The sequence below is a fragment of the Phalacrocorax aristotelis genome, chromosome 6 (genome assembly GCF_949628215.1).
Source record: "Phalacrocorax aristotelis chromosome 6, bGulAri2.1, whole genome shotgun sequence".
Taxonomy (NCBI): domain Eukaryota; kingdom Metazoa; phylum Chordata; class Aves; order Suliformes; family Phalacrocoracidae; genus Phalacrocorax; species Phalacrocorax aristotelis.
Window position 1 is genome coordinate 42,696,401 of NC_134281.1, and position 20,293 is coordinate 42,716,693.

A 20,293-nucleotide genomic window follows, 5' to 3' on the forward strand; every position below is an offset into this window, starting at 1 on the left:
AGACTCCACCACCTCCCTGGGCAGCCTGTGCCACTGCTCTGCCACCCTCACAGGAAAGAAGTTTTTTCTCATATTCAGGTGGAACTTCCTGTGTTCCGACTTGTGCCCATTGCCTCTTGTCCTGTCATTGGGCACTACTGAAAAGAGCCTAGTCCCATCATCCTGACACCCACCCTTCAGATATTTATAGGTATTGATGAAATCCCCCCTCAGTCTTCTCTTCTCCAGGCTAAACAAATCCAAGTCTCTCAGCCTTTCCTCATCATCTTGGTAGCTCTCCACTGGACTTGCTCGTGCAGTTCCATATCCTTCTTAAACTCGGGGGCCCAAAACTGGACACAGTATTCCAAATGTGGTCTCACTAGGACAGAGTGGAGGAGGAGGATAACCTCTCTCGACCTGCTGGCCACACTCCTTTTCATGCACCCCAGGATACTGTTGGCCTTCTTGGCCACAAGGGCACATGGCTGGCTCAGGGTCAACTTGTTGTCCAGCAGAACTCCCAGGTCCTTCTCAGCAGAGCTGCTTTCCAGTAGGTCAGCCCCCAGCCTGTACTGGTACCTGGGGTTGTTCCTCCCCAGGTGCAGGACCCTGCAGTTGCTCTTGTTGAATTTCATGAGGTTCCCCTCAGCCCAGCGCTCCAGCCCATCCAGGTCATTTTGGACAGTGGCAGCACAGGAGTGCAATGGAGGCTGTGAGCAAGCCTGTGTTGGGTTTGGCACTGGCCTAGCAATCATAAAAAGCACTTTGGTGTTTACAAATCAAGGCTGAGCTGTGCCCAGCATGCCAGCATGCCAGGCTGGGAGGAGGGAGATGCTGCGGAGTGAGCAGCAAGCAGTAATCTCCGTGGCCCCAGGCACTGCCTGCACCCCGTCTGCCCCCTGCACCCTGCCTGCCCCCTGCACCCCACCTGCCCCCTGCATCCTCCTGCTGCAACACTGACCAGGATTTTAAAAGTGCCCAAACCATTTATTGGTGTCTGCAAAGCTTCTTCACTCCTCACACTTCAGCCCCACTTATCTGCCCCTTCATTTCCTTCAGCTTTCCCATTCCCTAATATCTTTGGGAAAAAAAAATCCCTTAGAGATGTATGCAGTCTCCAAATCCTGGTGCTAATATTGCCATGTGCTCACTCAGCTTAGTACCTGTAACACTCCTCCAGCAGACGCAGCATGCAAGCTCTTCGGGGCAGAGTCTGCCTATGTGTACCCAGCCCTAGTAAAACTGCGCCTTATCCTCCACTGGTCTTTGGGACTGACTGCAACGTGCCATTACTGGAGCAAATGGGTATGTCAGTAATCTCCCACATTGACTTGTTATCCTCATAAAGGCAAATTGCAACTGATTGCCCCTTACTTCTACTTACAACCCTCCCCTCTAAGCAAGACCTTAGGAACTGAGCACAGCCCTGCACAGACCTGTGTTTAACTACAATTTACTGATTAGCTACTAGGCAGCAACACACAGGGATCACATTTCACCATTTTGGTATTTTTTTAAGCCCTGAATAAGCCATAAGATGCTCTGAGCACTCACACACCATGTATTCCCTACAACCTGCTATAACCTGCTATAACCTGCTATAAGAGCCTCAGTGAAATGCTCCTCTACTCAGTAACAGAGGGACATAAAAGATCATAGCCCAAAAAACCACAGCTGTGGGTAGACCTTATGCTGCTGGAGGATTTCCCAAGGATGGAGACAGCTGTGAGGCTTGGGCAGGAGGACACGGGGTGGATGCCAAGGCCAGCACACCAAGGGGTCCCATGGAAAGCAAACCCCAAAGGAGCTGCAGGGCTGGGAGGAGTCTGAAAGGATCTTGGAAGGCCAAGCAAGGAGATGTTCCAGTTCATGGAAAGGAACTTTCCTGCAAACCTCCTCATAAAAAGCACAGTTTCCCAGTGGGCTTGGGAAGCAGAAGGCTGATGACATGAACCTATGGCAAGGCTAACGTCTCAAGGAGAGGTCATCTGCACAATGAGCACAGAGGGAACTTCTACCAGCAATAAATAAATAGGGACAACAGGAGCTCTGCAGACCTGGCAAACCCCACCCCAGGTGCCGGCAGGTTCGCAGGACTCCTACACAGAAAGTTTTTTTTGTGGGTTTGCCAATATTGCAAAACCACCGCATAAGCTGGGTGAGAAACTGAAACCCTTTCAGTGGTCAGCACAGTGCGGCGTGGCACTCACGGAGCTGAAGGAGGCTGTTGTGCCGTTCTCTGTTTCGGGCCACATCTTTCCAAACCCCTTTCACATGAGACAGATGCTTCTGCTTATGGTTTCGTGGGCAACTCAAGAACCTAAAGCACTTGAGGATGGTGGCTCATTACAGCAGGAACTTGGGTTCTCCAGATGTAATTTACTGCAGGGAAGGACTTCCTAGCCGTGGCCAGACTAGGAGGACTTTTAAATTACTTTCTTTATGTACCCAACTCTGGGGACTGGACTGGTCATGCATCATTGCAATGGCTCTTTCGAGTCATGAATCATCAGGTCATCGTGCCAGGTGGCTGGAAATGCTGCACCACTATCTCGACAGGGGAACACTTAAGGAAAGTTCATCCTAATTAATTAAAATTGTGAAATTAAAGTGGATTAATTAAACTGCATTAAACCTATGTGTAAACTCCTCACTCAGACTTTAAAGTGTTTTTATTGAATTCCTAAAGCAAAATTCAACTAAACCAAATTAAGGCTGCTTCATTTCTAAATGACAGTGTCTACACGAGGATGTAATGCAGTTTAGCTAATCCACTTTGAAGTTATTTCACATCCATTTCAGTCGCCCCCATGTAGACAAGCCTGAGGAATCCCGTCACTCACAAGCCTGTGTACAAATATGGGTAACAACAGGGCCATTTTTAGATTGCCTTTTTAGGAAATTATTTGCAAATATCCTCTTGGACGAGAGAGCAAAGAATTGATTTTCGGTGGGACCGGGGCAGGGAAGGACAGCCCTCTCCTCTTGGCTCACAGCATGCGGGAGGACAAACGTCCCTGGCTTATCCCTGCATTCAGGGAGATGTGGAAGAAAGTAAAGGGACACCACGGCCAGGAAAGCACTTTGCAAATGCAACTGCATGCCCAAGATGCCTCTGACTGTATTGCAGCAATATGTTTCTGCTCTCAAGAGGGAAGCGTGGAGTTTAAGGATGAAATAGTGGAGATGAGGAAAACAGAGGGTGCTGGGCGTGATGCCTGTAGTAGGTGCACGGAGATTGCAGGTTCACAAGTTGTGGTGCTGTCAGCACTGGGGGCTGCAGAGACCTTCCCTAATCTCACCGAAGCTGCTGGGCAGGACGGGGGTGCAGCCTCCAGACCCCCTCAGCGCACGACGCTGTACCCACGGGCCTCTCCGGCAGCAAGGAGAGGACTCTGGCTGCAATTAGCAAAGTTGGTGGATTTGGGGCACCTGCAGAGCCCCCTAGGAGAGGTGTGAGAGCGTTCATGGGGTGGCAGTATAGGGGGGTCTCCTCTTGACCGGCAGATCCCCAACCCCTCAGCTGTGCAGGGAAGAGCCATCAAAGTGTAAAAATATATTTTGGTGGAGCTGGGAGAAAGCCCCAGGGGGCTCAGGTTTGGGAAGGTTACCTGTGCCTTGCTGGGCTGCCTGAGTTGAGGCTTTGTGCAGCCTTTCCAAGCAAATCACTTGGCACCGAGGCCCTGCTGCCCTTGGCCAGTGATTCCCCCTGCAACACCCACGATTTGAGGAGCTCCACAGAAGGCAAAGGGTTAAGGCAGCCCTGTGGTTTACAATTTAGTAGCAGTCAAGCCCACAGCAGCAGCACAGACCTTCGCAGGGAGGCTGGAGAGGCTGGAATAACTGCTGGCTGGAGCTGCAGCATGTCCAGAGGCAAGAGCAATAAAACCAGAGTGGATTACATCCCTTTAGAAACCCTCAGGAAAAAAAAAAAAAAAGGAAAACAAGAGAGTTTAAAAAAAAAAAAGGGAACGAAAGAAAGCGTAAACCACAGATTATGTCTGTTGGCTGTTTTTTGATAAGCTCTGCTACAAACACAATGCTAATGAGTGTAAGGGACATCCTCTGTGTGGGGCGGCTGCTTGACCGCATTTTGTCTGCATGTGGCTGATTTCCTCACCCACTGCCAAGACCCGTGGCATCGCTCCCTGCTGGGGCTTTTCCTTCGCCTCCTCGCCTCGCCGCTCGGCCCTCCACAGCCGTCAATATTTCACCCAACCTGCGTGAGTCAGCAGTAACTGATGGAAAGGACTGAAGGGAGAATAAACACGCCGTCGCCTGGAAACTTTCCCTCCGAAGGATTTCAGGGTCGCTGTACGCTGCCCACGTGAGCTCCAGAGCAGGGCCGGGTGGCTCCGGAGCTCTTTTCATATTAACACTATATGATCTTTTTTTCCCCCAGTTGATCCCAAAGTCCACCTGGCTTCTGGTGTTAATCTACCCTTTGCTAAAGCCTTAGCTGCCCCCTTTTATACTGCCGGGCTCTTTACGAATCCAATGGTGATTGTCTTCGCAAGGCATCTACTGGGTTGCGTATAATTCCTCTAATTAAATGTAAAGGAGAGATGGTTTGGTGGAGCACCATTTCATCATTTCCCCTCTCGCTTCACGCTGTGGACTTTAATGAGGACCTAAAACACCATCTTGACTTGGCTTTAGTTTCAGGCCAGATGAGCTTTGCTTGTTAAGACAGTCTTCGCTTGTCAGGAAAAATAGCTTTATTAAGGTCATGTAACGCAGAGGGTTTGATTAAAGCTAATCAAGGAAGAAAACCAGACCGAAGCGGTGCGAATCAAACTTCCTGCGACATGTTTAACATAACTTCACCTCGCCTATCTGTTAAAAGCAGACAGAAGTAAGATCAAGTTACCCAGAAGAATGCCTGAGCCGGGGGAGTGCATATAGCACCATACAGCATCGTATAGCACTGTTACAGCACTGCACAGCGCCGCATGGCATCCTACAGCGCTGCACAGCTCTGCACAGCACCACGCAGCACCACACAGCACCACGCACACTGCAGCTTAACCCATGCGGGGATTCCTGGGAGCGAGCTGGCAAACTCCAGCACCGCCACTCTGCTTTTAATCCCTGGGAGCCGGGCTTCCCGGTGCACGCTCAGCGCAGGCTAATTGCCGCCCAGCGCAGCAGCCTGGCCGGCAGTGTGGGGGCGGCCACTGCTGCCCTGGAATCCACACAGCAACAGCGTGCTAATCTGGAGGGGTTTCTAAACCTAAATAATGGTGGATGGCTGCAAGTGCCATGATCCCGACGGAGCGGGTGCCATGCCAGGTCAGAGACCCCCATCTCGCTTTCCTCTCGGGTCTTTCATCAAGGTGATGGGAGTTTTACAGAAAGCGCAGTGGTGTTTTTCAAATCTAAAGGGCTGTCCCATCACTGAGGCTTGTTATGGCTCTGTCTCATTTTTTGGATTTTACTGGATATGTATTTCTATATTTTACTCTAAAGAGTCTGCAGCTGGGAGCTTGTCCTGCTTCCTCCGTGCAAGCTAACCACCTTGCTCCTTGCTTTTAGTTTTACTTGGTTTTTACTATGCAATGTCAACAAATGCAGACAGGGCCATCTGAGGAGATTGTTTGGGAGAGCTGGCTTTAAAAAAAATTATAAAAAGGAGGTGCTGGTCCATAAGATTGGAGAGTTTCTCAGAAACTTACAGCCCCGGTCAGCAGCCAAAATCCATCAACTGGGCCCTCAAGCGGGCCCTCGAGCTCCATCGACTGCAAAACACCCATGTAAAGTGCTTTGGAAAACACAGATGAACTGAAGCCCTCAGCACACAAAGAACCCAAGGGACACTGTCCCAAATTGTGGGGTCCAGATCCTGCCGAACCATCCCCCAGCTGCCAAAAGTAAAACTGCTGACCAAATTGCCTCCGCTTTTCGGTTTTGCTCCTCAGCCCCTGGGTGGAAGGAAAAAGCCGACGGATGTTTGAGACGCAGGCGGATTAAGCTGCAAGGTACAAGCTCCCACAAGCAAAAGCAATTAAATGAGGCCTTTTTGTTGTTTTCCTTTTAAGAAAGACATTAGAAACTCAGCGCTATGGAAGGGGCTTTTTAAGGATAATTTTCTCCAAAGAAGTTCAGGAACTCCAAACATACACAGGGATATCCTGCTTAGGACAAGGCTCAGCGTTAAAAAAACACAGTCTAAACAAAAACGTGGGACTACTCCCCTGCTCCAGCTCCGCCACTCGGCGAAGGATGGACAGGAAATTACCAGCAGTGGCATGGGGGCCGCTGCCAAGAGGGAGCACGGAAACAAAAGACCCTCTATTGTGTAGGAAAACCTGACATCCATCCCCTCTGCTATACTCTGTACTCCCGTAAACCTTTCCTGTGAGATATGATTTGTGAGAGCTTTCCACATTTCCAGTGCCCTGCATTCCGCCCCCCGCCCCCCCCCCGCACACACAAGCGGAATCTGCATCTACACCAAGTTTTGTACAGACATGAGCCTTCAAAAGCCCTTATTTCTTCTTCTTCCTCCTCCAGCAGCCACCCACAAATTGCTGTTACGAAAGTAAATAAAATATTTGCCCTCGTGAGAGGCAGCAGGAGCCCCATATTGCACAAAGGGCTGAAGGGGCTCAATTTTCTTCATTCCTCAGCCGGTTTGCCTTCGGTGGAAAATAGAGAGCTTTTTTTTTGGTAAAATACTAATATTTGATATTTCTGTGTTTCTTTTTGAAGCCGTACACTGTAATTGACTAACGGGTCATTCTCAATTAATTATATTTAACAAGTAGAAGATGCAGAGCAATGCTCCCTCCCCCAGATTATGTCCTTTGGTTATTTAAATAGGTGCAAGTAGAGGGATGGGAGAAGGAACAAGTCGGTAAAGTATCAGCTGTGGAAGTTTGTTGGGAACTTTCCAAAACCCTACATCTGCTTGGCAACAGCTCAGAAAGGGATATGGTTACTCTTTTAACAGTAACACAGCTTTCCCAGGCTACAATATATGAAAAACAGCTTACCCCCAAGCAGGGAAGGGCCAAGTGAGAGCTGCAAAAAAAACCCCCCACCACCGCAGTAAGACCCCGTCACCTCTCCAGAGCCAGCCATAGCAAACGCCATCCTCTGATGCAGGGAGGTGGGCAGGTTGGCCATGGAAGCCCCGCCAAGCCCCCCAGCACCCTGGGGTGGGCTGTGCTGCCATGCACATCTCGGGGTCCCTCCTGCTGCAGCTGGAGAGGGGGGTCCCGCATCAGGTCCTGCTCCAACTTTTTTGGGGAGAAACACGGCACAGTTCTTGTCAGTGTAAGCATTTGTTCACCACAAACAACACATCTAAAGGCACTGTTTTTAATTATAGCATTAATTGATCTCTCATTTTTTTTCCAGCTGCTAATTAGAGAGATAATATCTTGGTTGCTTTATGAGCGTTAGAAGACTTTTGCTTGCGTGGAGATACTTCTGCAGTGGAAAGCAGAGGTGGATTGAGCAGAGAGCAATCGTTTTGCAAAGAGAAGAAATGATTTAGCACAGTTGGGTGCATTTTTTTATATTTTAATTAATCTCGCTTTAGTAAAAAAAAAAAAAAAAAAAGAAAAACTTCCCACAGCCCATTTTGCGATTAGAGGGCAGAGAGGCATTAGGAAGATTTAGTGCCTCTGGCAGGTCAGGAAAACACGTGAAAAAATCGGAAGTAAAAACAATAGCGCAAGAGAAAGGGGGAGCACATTTGGCACGTGATAAGACGCCTCTCCATCGCAAACAGTGGGACACGGCTGCCCCAGCCCTCCCACACCAGGAGGGGTCTGCAGGGAGCATCCCGGCGCCTGACGCCCATCCCAGAGGCTGGTGGGCTCGGCATGCTGCCATCGCTCCTCCAAAGCCCAGGATCTTTGCTGGAGCAGAGGAAACATGCGTCTAGATGTAGTTTTACAACTAGGCGAAAGTTCCCGCAGCGGCAGGACATGTGGCTGGCACTGCCTAGTGTGACCCATTTCTAAAATAATTACAGCCTGAGTCACAAACCTGTTAAGACCCAATTAACAAAAATGTTATGCATCAGTGATGCGTGTTTTGTCCAGAACTTTTAATTCCACAGTTTTTCCAAGTAAATTCTCTCTCTTTATTTTCTAGTCATTAAATCCCCTCCCCTGGGTGCAAGTGGTTGCCTTCCTATTGTGTTGCGAAAGGGTTAGCGGGCCAAGAAGTCAGAAGGAAAAGGGTGTCATTACTTGTTGCCACTTTGTGGTGGGGAAAAAAATTTTTAAAAAAATAAAAATAAACTCTTACCGCTCCCAAAGCCAGGGTGAAGCCCTGGGGATACCTGGCAGAGGGTGAGGAGGGTCAGGCTACGCCTGGCTGTGGGGTGATGGTACGGAAGGGGCTGGCTCTGCCCTGGCCTTTGCAGACAAGAAGAGGCAGTGGAGAGGATTTTATTTGGCAGATGGGTGCAGCTATTGAGCTTATGCAGTAGTGGGTTTTTGGCTGCCCGAGTGGGTAGCCTGTTGTTTACTGTTTATGGATTTGTCAGTTTTAATTATTGTGAAGTGCCCAGATGCTCTGGCGACCAGTGCCATAAGCATTTAGGGAGCAAATATATAACGAAATGCACTTGAGAACATCTCCGCTTCCTCCCTGTCCCTCTTCTCCCCGCCTCTTGGGACACCCTACGGCACAAAACACTGGCTCTCCTCAGCACGGTGTGGCCATGCTGTACCGCTGAGCACGCAGTGCCCTGACCAGCCACAGAGAGGTCCAGGGCTGTCCCGCATCCTTCCACCTTGGAGCATCGGCTCCATCAGAGCCAAGCCCACAGCAAACACAGGCTGCCGACAGCGGGGTCCCTCTTAACCCCCTGGCTCTGCATTTTGCTGTTCCTACCCCCACCACAGGCTCTGGGCATGCAAATCTGGAAGCAGATCTGCTTCCTTGCACCTTTCTTTTTTTTTACCGTCCATCTTTTTGAGGTTATTGGACTCTGTTTTATATAACAAGGTTACGTGCATGGCAAATAGTATAAATGTATCCCAGACGCGGCTGTTTAGGAATGCTCCCCCCCTGGTTACACATGTACTTTTCATCTGCAGTAGTAGGGCTGCAAGTGGCCGTCTCCAAGCGCTCAATAGCCCGCTCTTTCCTGACTCCATTGTAATCCATATTCCTCCTCCCTATGTGAAACGCTTCACTAGATAAATTCCACTGTATTTCAGAAAGTTTTCCACAGCTCCCTAAGTGTTTCCATATGACACTGTACTCTACAGGTAACTTGAGTTAAAGCCATTCCTTAAGCAAAACTCCCTGTAAAATTTTCCACTATCTCAGCAGTACTCTATGTGCTGTCATTAAAGCAGAGCACATATATTTCCGAGCAGGATTTGCAGCGATGTCAGATTGCTCGGTGAGACCCAATTATTAATTTAAAAAAAAAAAAAACAAACCAAAAACTTCCTCACTCAGGTCTTTTGCCTGTTCATTTACTGAGGTCCTTTTTAACGGTGGAAGATGCAGCTTTCTAAGCCATGCAGGGCGCAGGCTCAGAGTGCGGCTCGGGCTGGCAGCGGCATGGATAATGCCAGCCTTGTTCCTGCTGCCTTTTCACTCTGTTCCCAACCCTCCTTTTTCCACCCATTTCCCCAGGAACGGCAGCGAACCCTAAATTGCAAACACCTGCTCCATACATCATCCTCAGGCCTGGCAAGACCGAAACGGCGGCGATGCTCAGCATTCCTGCGGGGAACTTCTCCCCAAAACGCTCAGCCCTGGTCCCCAAGGATGGCAGCAAAACTGCTGCACGCATAAAAGAGTTTAATTTGCAAATACGCTTATGCCGAAAGAGTCACTCCTGTTCTCCAGGAAGCCCTCAGCAGTGATGCAGAATCTCCAAAGCAAAGGCAAAACACGTAATTTCAGAGCAAAGAGCACTAAGGATGGAGGGAAAAGCTGAGTTGTGTAAATAGGATCGCAGCGCCCTGTGCATGCAGCAACTGCAAAACATCTGGCTGGATTCTGGGGGGAGAGAGAGAATCCAAGATGGCAGGAAAGATTAATTATTTTGTAACTTATTCTGGTTTCAATGAACTTTTCTCTGGTTATAATCAAGATTTTAAATGGCGTATTGGATGCATGCTGGGCAGTGGTAAGCTGAGGTGGGGTGCTCTGTCTTTGGGAATGACAGAAGCAATCAGCCAGAAATCTGACTTGTAACCATCCTGCAGAGCCCGTTACGCTGAAATAGCTATTTTGCCACTGGTTTAATTAATAAGCTATATTACTGGTTAATTTTATACCGTTCTGAACTTTTGTCAGGGAAAAATGGTTAATTTTAGAGTGAATGGATTTGATGCAGCATAAATAATGAATAAACAACTTTTTTTAAAGGTATGAGCTCAGAGCTTTGCTTTGATTAAACCCCACCTTTTTATTACACAAATAATGTCCATTACTGATAGACTCCTTTACATACAAAGAATCTCCCGCCTTCAAACTGCTTTTTAAAAAGCTATTAAATACCCTGCTGCTATCCCAGAGTTTTACACAAGCAAACACACCCCTAAACAATTTTAATTCTCTTTTTTCCCCTCATCTATCTCCCTGCTTTCCAGATGGACCACCAGCTTCCCACCATTGCCAGCAACAGCTTGTGTATTGTTTGTTTAAAACAAAGATGATGCATTAGATATCATATACGATGCAAGGAAGGGGGTTAAGGATAATACTTGCAAACCAAAACACTGTGCTGAGCCAGTCTCAGCCCATCATTCGAAAGGCTGGTACATGCAAATGGAGACACGATCTGGCCATCCCTGCCTTTAGGGAAGGAGCTTCCCTACCCGCATTGAAGAACCTCTGCCTCCAGAGAGAGTTAAACTTGTGCGAACACTCTCCAAATTATACAGGCTAACCAACAATTATGTCATTTCATTCAAACATTCATTCACCCGTCATGTGCCCAGATTAAACAGTAACACTTTGTTTGAAACATTCTGCTGAAATTAGCAGACCAGAATTGCCTTCACCTATATTTAAGCACTCAGCCCCGCATCAAACATAGCCTCGCCTGAACTCAGACGGGTTTAGGCAAGCGTTTAGCATTGTATATGAATCGAACCCATACTTTTTCTATGTCGCACGGGTATACATGATTATTAGACTTGTTCTGGTAGTGATAGCTGTACATAGATATATTCACAGGGATATGGAGCTGCTAGGATTTAAAGGAAAAATTATGAATCTGAGAAGAATTTATGAATCTGAAGAAACTATGACTCTGAGAAGAGATTTATGCTTACTTATATTAAAAAAAGTACTTGCAAGCTGTGATAAAAGAAAAACAACGTACAAAAGCTGTAGCTTGGTCAGTGTGCTGCGGTGACAGATTCAGAAAAAGCAAAATCTGAGTTTAGGGCTGGCAAGTTTTTTACTGTTTCCTTCTTCAAGGACAGTGATCCGTGGCACAAGCTGGATTTTAATCATTGTATTTTGCTTGAAAGCAGAACGACCAAACCAACATCAGCCCTCTCCTGTATGCCTGTCCATGTTCTCCCAACTGTGGGACATGGGCAGCCCTGCCGCCCGCCAGGCACGGCACCACACGCGCTGAGCACAAACTGCCGGTACGCTCCGCAGAAGAGTAGGGAGCTCCAGGATGCCCAAGTCTGGCATTAATGCTAAAATCTGTAGTGCTACCAACATCTCCAAGATGCCAGTTTGCTGCCATCAGCTTTGTGTGACAAGAGAGAATAGCAGGCAGATTGCGTATCTAATGAGCCACACATATTGAAAATCCACAGCAATCTCTGGAATACATGTGGATTTGTCTAAAACTCTAAAATATGGCCTGGATGGTGTCCTGACTGCCAAAACCACAATGAATTCACTGTTACTGTCACTAATCTCCATGTATGTTACATATGGTTGACATTCTTCTTTAACTCTCATATTTTTTGCATGTGTGCGTATATAAATAGGGTAAGAGGGAGGCTAGGACCAGGCAGACAAACAAACAACCGGCTGCGATGCACAACGTTCCCATTAGGCACTGGAAAATTAGTCCAAAGTGTGTTATACAAATCTGCAGAGTCCCAAAGAGCACATTTTCAAGCGTAGGTGAAGTCTAGGTCCATCCTGGGAACCCAGATATGCCTTCCTGGCATTATGTTAAAGCATTCAGCCTGAAGTTGGAAGGCCGGCTACCAGTCCTACTGAATCCAGTGGGAATCTTGAGGCTTTTCAATATGATATGGGGCACTTCATGTACTTTCTGTGTTCCTTCAGGTCAATAATTTAGAATATTTCATTCATGTTTCATCTTAAAGAATTTGTTATTCATATGATATATGTTGCCTTGACTGCCCAACTGGAACATGAACCCTTCCAGAAGCAAGAATAAACCCCCTTTTACTAGCAATGCAATATTACATGGCGTGCTGGCAAAAAGTTGTATGTGAACTAAGAAATAATATTTCATGCATTCCTTCTACTTTCTAGGCAAATTTATGCCACATTTTATACCACTGCAGCGTTACGAGCAGCACTGCTTATCTCTGTTTCAGTGCACTTCTACTAAACAGTAGGTCAGCTGAAAACTTTGTTTACCGCCTGAGGAGAAGCAAGTAGTAGTCATGCATGGTTGGCAGGGGCTTGTGATATGATATATTCACTGCTGTTATATGGCTCATCATATAATTTAAGTCTACTGTAAACAGTCTATTTATGATACACATCCCTTTTGGACACGCAAATTCTTTGGCTTTTGAGAACAGAATTACGGTTATGGGTATTTTCCTCCTACCAAGTGGCGCTCGCCGTTGGTACGTGTTAATAATGAAGCGAATATGGTTCCAGGAGAGAAGACCTCTCTTAATTTTCACTTTAAATAAACTCAACAAAATCTCAAGCTAGGTATTTCTTTGATGGCTATTTCCCAGGAGATCCACTCACTCCCCTCACTTTTTTTTCAAGTCTAGCTGTTCCTAACAGGCTGTTCTCTTTGGACGTCCTATAGCAATTTGCTTTTCTTCTCTGTTAAAGCTATAGCTTCTCCAGTGATGCTGTGGAGATGGCACCCACAGCAAAACAAGGGTGTTGGCAGCCCCACTGCAACACAGAAAATTGCATGGGCAAGGGCTCTAGACATGGGGGAGAAATTTTGCAGTCAAGAAAAAGCAGCTGGTCTCACCCACTGAGGTCCCCAGGACAGTCCCACAAGGGACCTTCCTTGCTGAGTTTTTCTCTTGCATCGTATCATGCCTGTGACTAGCTCACATCCCTATTTTGGGAAGAACAAACCCTGAGCACTGTTACCCTGATGACACCCGATGCTGCGAACAAGCCCTCTCTTCCTAGTCCGCATGATAAACCATTCATGGTTTTTATTTGCCTCCTTTATATCTGCCATTCAGATTTTATAGCAGACACTCAAGCAGTCACGTGCTATGGACCCAGGAGCAACCCCCTGCTTGTGTGCTGCACCTGATTTTGAACAAAGAAACTGCAAGTGCATGCGCCGAAGCCAAGAAAAACTGGCCTTTATCACTGGGGTTTTTTTTAAAACTTTTCATAGCTCAGGAAGAGCTCTGGGTTGTCTAAAGCCAACATATATAATAAAAATTCATGTGGTGACTTTCTACGCGTGTGCCAGGGGAGAGCAAATCTCAGAGCGTTTCTGAAACCCTACAACAGGGTTGGGTCCTACCACTCACTCCTCAAAATTATACCTCTTCCATGACTTTTAAGGGGCTTCCTTTCTAAACGGATGTGTCAGTAGCAAAAAGCATTGGAAAGCTCTGGGTTTTTTGCAGGTGCATGTGGATGCACAGGCAGGAATGGCCCCAACCCCATCCATCAGAGAAAGCACTGCCGTGTTCATCAGAACAAGGACAGCATTATCCCAGGCACAACATCTGTCTGAGCGGATGGGCAGCGGGGGAGTGGGTGTCATCTAGTTTCATTTTTGAATATAGCAGACAGTTTTATAGCTTGCTACATTCAAATAGGTTCCTACATCACTGCTACAAGGTCTGACCTAGACTGGTAAATGTCTTCTGCAAGCCAAGAACGACGGTAATGGTGGTAACATCAATATCTGTGCTGTGGCTGGACTGGGCACTGCACAAATACACGGTGTCTATGTTCTGGAAACTTTAAAATCTTAAACAGACAAATAGAAAGACGAAAAGAAACAGTGGCACTCCCGCTTTAATTCCTAATGAACTGTACTATTACAGAACCAGTTATATAGTTTGCCCAAGGCCACAAAGAAAGGCTGTGGCGGAGCTGGAAAGGGACCCAACCTCTGCACATTTCCAGCCACATGCTTTCATCAGTCCAGTGCTTTCTGCTAGCAAGGATTACCATATTCAATACTTTTCTAAGTACTTTTGAACAATTGTAACCACCACTTACTTTCATCTGAGTGGCAGTGAAAAGCTACATCATCCCTTGGTTTAATTTCTTTCCCCAAGAAGAACTGCATTTGAAAGGAGCACAAGCAAGTCTGAACCTGCTGATTACACTACAGTACCAGGACAGGAAAAATCATATAAAGGTATTCCTGATGTTATACATGTTCATGTCAGTCCGGGCTTCTAAAGAGCCATAAAAAAAATGACTGTGACTTGTTCAAAGTAGACCTTGCAAAAACACAGCTGGTCTTTGACTAGTCGTAGGTTTTCTGTGGCCATTTCATGACTACAATAGTGGTCAAAATCTGTCACAGTGGAGGTGCAATAAGAGCTGTCTTGTCTTCACAGGATTGGGTTCATCTTCAAAAAAGTGAACTATGAGAAATGCATGAGGAAGGGGATGGGTGTGAGAGCCAGGTGTCTGTAATGGCTTCTTAGTGATCACACCATTGATAATCAGTGATGGATTAAACAAATGCATGTCCTATGAAAGGCTACATGCAAAAAGGAAGGGAAGGGAAGGGAAGGGAAGGGAAGGGAAGGGAAGGGAAGGGAAGGGAAGGGAAGGGAAGGGAAGGGAAGGGAAGGGAAGGGAAGGGAAGGGAAGGGAAGGGGAGGGGAGGGGAGGGGAGAGGGAGGGAGCGGAGGGGGGAGGGGAGGGGAGAGGGAGGGAGGAAGGGAGGGGAGAGGGAGGGAGGAAGGGAGGAAGGAAGGGAGGGAGGAAGGGAGGGAGGAAGGGAGGGAGGGAGGGAGGGAGGGAGGGAGGAAGGAAGGAAGGAAGGAAGGAAGGAAGGAAGGAAGGAAGGAAGGAAGGAAGGAAGGAAGGGAGGGAGGGAGGGAGGGAGGGAGGGAGGGAGGAAGGAAGGAAGGAAGGAAGGAAGGAAGGAAGGAAGGAAGGAAGGAAGGAAGGAAGGAAGGAAGGAAGGAAGGAAGGAAGGAAGGAAGGAAGGAAGGAAGGAAGGAAGGAAGGAAGGAAGGAAGGAAGGAAGGAAGGAAGGAAGGGAGGGAGGGAGGGAGGGAGGGAGGAAGGGAGGAAGGGAGGAAGGGAGGAAGGGAGGAAGGGAGGAAGGAAGGGGGGAAGGGAGGAAGGAAGGGGGGAAGGGAGGAAGGAAGGGGGGAAGGGGGGAAGGAAGGGGGGAAGGGGGGGAGGACTCATAATGCATTTTTATTTTGCAGAACCTTGATTCTAATGAACACTCAAAACTTGGTCCCTCCTCCCCATCCATGCTGGGAGCCCTCATGAGAACAGATTTCATCAGCCAGAAAAAGGGGTTGCATTTAGCCTTCACTAGCCCGTATGTTCAAGTGCTCAAAGACCAATGCTCAAAGACAACCCTCAGTATTCATTAAATATCAGCAAAAAATTATGGCAGGTATACGTGTAATTTAAATCATTTAATGCCATGCAATTTATGCCAAATAACAAAGAAGAATATCACATGATGCCAGTTCTTCTGATTAATGTGATCATGCTTTACATTTCTTTGGAGCTTCTCTTAATGAAGGGCAAGCAGAAATTTCCCCCTGCTAAACACTTTCCAGCTCTGCTTTACTTTCTAGTGTTTTTCCCTGTAGTGCACATTGTTCATTTTGCTGAGCAACTACATTAATTACCTAGCCCTAATGGCAAGGTGACAGTCCATTGCATTGCCATCAAGAAGGGCAGGTGAAAGTTCATGAAGAAGTGGGGTTTGAATAAAAACGAGGTTTGTATCTGCATCTTCTCCTCCTTGAGTGAACTGTGTATGGCATGAAGGACCCCACGCCCAAATGGCTAGGGCAGGGCTGGGATGGGAGGGCTGGTCCCCAGCCATTCAGGATGGCTGAAGGAATTGCTGTCTGTGCTGCCTGACCTGCACAGCTGGATGAGGATTGCTGTTGACAGGCGTCCCAAGGAGAAGGGGAATAAGAAACGAATAGGCAGGGAAACCCGAAGGTCCTCCGGAGAGGAGGGAAGGAAGCGGACTATCCTCATCACATTTGGAGACAGATGTTCTCAATATCCCCGGCTCCAAAGGGTAGGAAGTGGTGAGCACAACTTGAGGAGCTCGGGTACTCTTGGCAAACAGCGCTGGGTTTTTGGTTTTGTTTGTGTTTTTTTTTTTTTTTAACTTTCTGAAGGACTGAAATGAATAGTGGTTTCAGTGGCATTCGAATCTGTCCATGGCATCTTCCTATCTGCTTTAGGGATCTGCTTCCTCCCAGTGCCCTGGAGGAAGAGCCCAGCTGAGGAAGCAGAGGGCTGGGCTCACAACACAGCTCTGGATGAAACTCAAGAAGACTCTCTGAAAATCCGCACCTCAGATTGAGGCCTTACACATTTCCAGAGCAGATGTGACAGGGACCAACAGACTCGTGCACCTCTATTCATCCCCTACAAGCACTTTCCTCTAAAGGCATCTGGGGTCTGTTCCGGCATCGCCATGCGGGGATTTATGTATGTTGCTCCCATTAGTGTTAATGGTAGTTAGACGCATACAGCAATTGCTCTCATGCTTCAGGAAGAGAAGAGAGCCTTATGGATGAAAAGTTTGCTATTAAGGATTCTTAATACAATGGAAACATTCTGTCTCTTTTAATTGTAATTTACTTCTAAGTGTAACTGCTCTGGGTTGGGAAAACCAGGATTCAGTCCAATTCAATTATGCAATTCTTGCCACCTGGTAAGCCTTGTTATTTTATAAAGAGTACTGTAGTAGAACTGGCAGATTCATTCATGTTCAGAGCGTAAGCGCTGTATACTGTGTAATCACTGGCTCATAAAAGAGTGCAGCGCGAAAGTCAACTGCTCAATTATAATGCAATCTTTAAAAAAGAATATGCAAAACCAGTAGGCGAGATTCATCTTTGGTTCAGCTGGTTTACGATTTTAAGTTCACTGTGATCTTTGGTTTGCAAAGCTTTTCAGTACAGGCTTAACCTCAAGTTAAAACTAAACACATGACCTGATTCACTCCGGCATGGTTCAGTTGATCAGCACCTACTTGCAGACACCGGCAGATAATCTCCATCCAGAAGGCACTGATGGGAGGGGATGCTAAATCACAGGGATGCCTGAAGTTTTATTGGGCTAATACACATTTACTCTGACTTAGCTAATGAAGCTGCAACAACATAATACAGGAAAGGAAAATATGGCCCCAGCAACCAGGAACGCTTTCATTAGCCCCAGCACACAAGCACCTCACAGCCGATCAAAATCCCATGCCACCATCCGTCCCCACAGCCTAACAAGCTTCCCTGCACCCTGTCCATACTAGAAACCCTGAGCATGGCTACATTTACTGCCTGTATCAATGGCTCATGTATTGCCTTGCGTAGACAGTGGCAAACGCATATAAATGGTATTTTTTGCAGCAACCAGTTAATAGGTACAGAAAAGTAGCAGGACATGCCAGTGGAACAATTTTAATCTACTGAGGGTAGTGTCTGAGGGAAAAACTCCCCTTACCTTCAGCAGCTTTGGCCTAAGGACTGCCAATCCTCTCTGCCTGCAGCAGGCAGTCACCAGGAGTCAGATTTTCAAAGGAGACTGATCAGAGCACAGGACCAGTACTTACCAGCAAGCACTGGAAGCTCCCCTGAACCAATGCCCCAAAACTGTAATTGGAAGATTAATTGCATTTTTACTAAAAAAAAAAAAAAAAAAACCAGTATCAAAACTTTATTTTGCAGTTCTTTTTCTCTGCATTTCTGTATTCTGAGATAAGGGCTAAAATTTGCACTAACCTTGGAAAGTTTGAAAACACTTGGAGAACCCAGGTGGACCGGCCAACTCGGCGATGGGAGGACAGAGGATCTCTCTGCCCTTCATCGCTATTGTCGCCACTGTCATTTGGCCTCTTCACACCATTTTACAAGCCTTCCTTCCCAAGATGAGAGCTTTCAGCCCATATTGGATGGGAGCACCCCCCCAGTTGCTGTCCCAGCCGGAGCAGACTAAGCCAGGGTTTGCCCATGTGTGCAAAGGAAAGGGATGAGGGACACAGAGCTGGGTTTTACTAATTCCAGAAATACTCCATGGACTCCCCACCTGACAGCTCTGCACATCCGATAGTAAGAGCAGGATGTTTTGAAATCTTGCACCTTCTAAGTAGGAGAAGCACAGCCCGATCAAAAAAAATGTGAAGTATTAATTAATAGTATAACTTCAGTTTGTATTCTAGCTCCAACAAAATGAACCTGCCAATTTTGATCGCAAAGTGAAAACTCATCTCTTTATTTTGGACAAATAGGGTTAAGCTTCTTAAGCAATTCTTTGTTGTTTTGACTTCAACAATTTATGCAAATGAGATGTTAATTAGGGTAATTGTAACTTAAATTATGCTTGTGTAAACCTCTCCATTGGTAGGAAAGTGTGGGAATCCAGACAACTGGTATTTAAAGCAGCTGTACTAACTCACTTCTGAAAGCAAAGCATACCAAGATCACTTTCATGTCTTTACAATTTGTTTTTATGAGGTGATAACATTTTTACAAATACCATCATTTTTGCTTTTTTATATTGTAAGTGACAGTCTGACATTTTACAACTGGCTTATTGAAAACAAGAATTGAGCACTCTCGCTGTAACGGACATTAACTGCTCAATAGAGATTCACATGCTAATGAGGTGAGAGGGGCTCCAGAAAGTTTTGATAAATGCGACACACACTCTAACTAGCAGTGAATGTGAGTTGACAAAGAACATCTACACCAGGGTTCAATAAAATGTAACCCTTTAAATTAATCATACTGGCAGTATTTAATAGAATGCACAACAATCTCTTTTCTGATGGCTATAAAGCAGAAGAAATGCAAAGTCTCGACAAATGAAAGTTCCCACATTTCCCTCTTCACACTGCTACTTTCATTTGAACTTCTACAATTGTTAAAAAAAGGTAGTTACTGTAAATAACAAAGTAGGAGGTTTAATTGTTTCCTTCTTTTAAAGCAGGATGCTTTTTCTTCACATTTATTTGTCTGGATTCTATTGAGCAAATACCCTGACCTGAAAGACTGATCATAAAAAGCATCACCGGTTGCGCTCAAAAGGAAGTTTAAGGATACCATATAGCAAAGAGAGGCTTAAATAACCAGTTTTCTGCTGGGCCTTTCTTCAGCCCAACTTGGTGATTTTTTTCCTTTCACTAAATATAGCTTGCAGCAGGTAATCAGAAGCAGAAAGTGAAGTTCAGGGGCTTCCTTCAAACCAAACTCCTCAGGCTTTGCTGAGTTTTGCTCCAACGAGAGGCAAACCTGGAACTTGAGCTCCAGCATCAAAGCAGGGGACGTGCAAAATTTTTCATCCCAGTTGCCTTATAAGTTTATTTTTTATTTTCCCGTCCTGCCAGTCCCGACCCGACGACACCAACCATTACAAAGTGAGCTTGCAAGATCCCAAGAAATAAAAGTATTGGAAGGCTGAACGCGGCCCTTGCCTCCATGCATTTCACTAACGCATTATTTCTTCCTAAAGTGACAATCCCCAATACCCTTTTTGGGTTTAGCCCGTTTTAATCTTGGCAGGAAGTGTAAATCTGTGCGCTCAGCAGCACTGCAGGCTTGCTGGCTGTCAACATTTTGCCTCCGCCAATGCTTGAGAGGTATTCCTGTCATTTCACTGGGGCAGGAGGCTTCTCTGTCTGACATACAAAATCTCCTCAAGTAGTACATTATGCCAAAACGCCAGCAAACATACACTGCTCACTGCATTTCAAGCCATTTTGGTAACTCAGACTTGCTCTCACAGCAACTGCTGAATGACTATATGCAACATGAGGAGCCTGTTTCCAACAGCCTCACAGGCAGAGAAAGGAATATATCTATAACAAACCCAGAAAAAAATCCTCCACCCATCTCCCCATTGCCTTCAGACTTTATGAGTTTACTCCAGCACATTTTAAACCGATCAGCAGCTAGCATTCAGCCCGGTGAGCCTGCCTATCTGAACACGT

The 20,293-nt window shown here is 46.5% G+C and overlaps 1 protein-coding gene across 32 annotated transcripts in view; it reads right to left on the reverse strand.

The window, feature by feature from the left end:
* Positions 1 to 20,293, reverse strand: part of NFIA (nuclear factor I A) — a 252,269-nt gene that overhangs the window by 207,791 nt on the left and 24,185 nt on the right. The gene's annotated exons all lie outside the window — the stretch shown is intronic.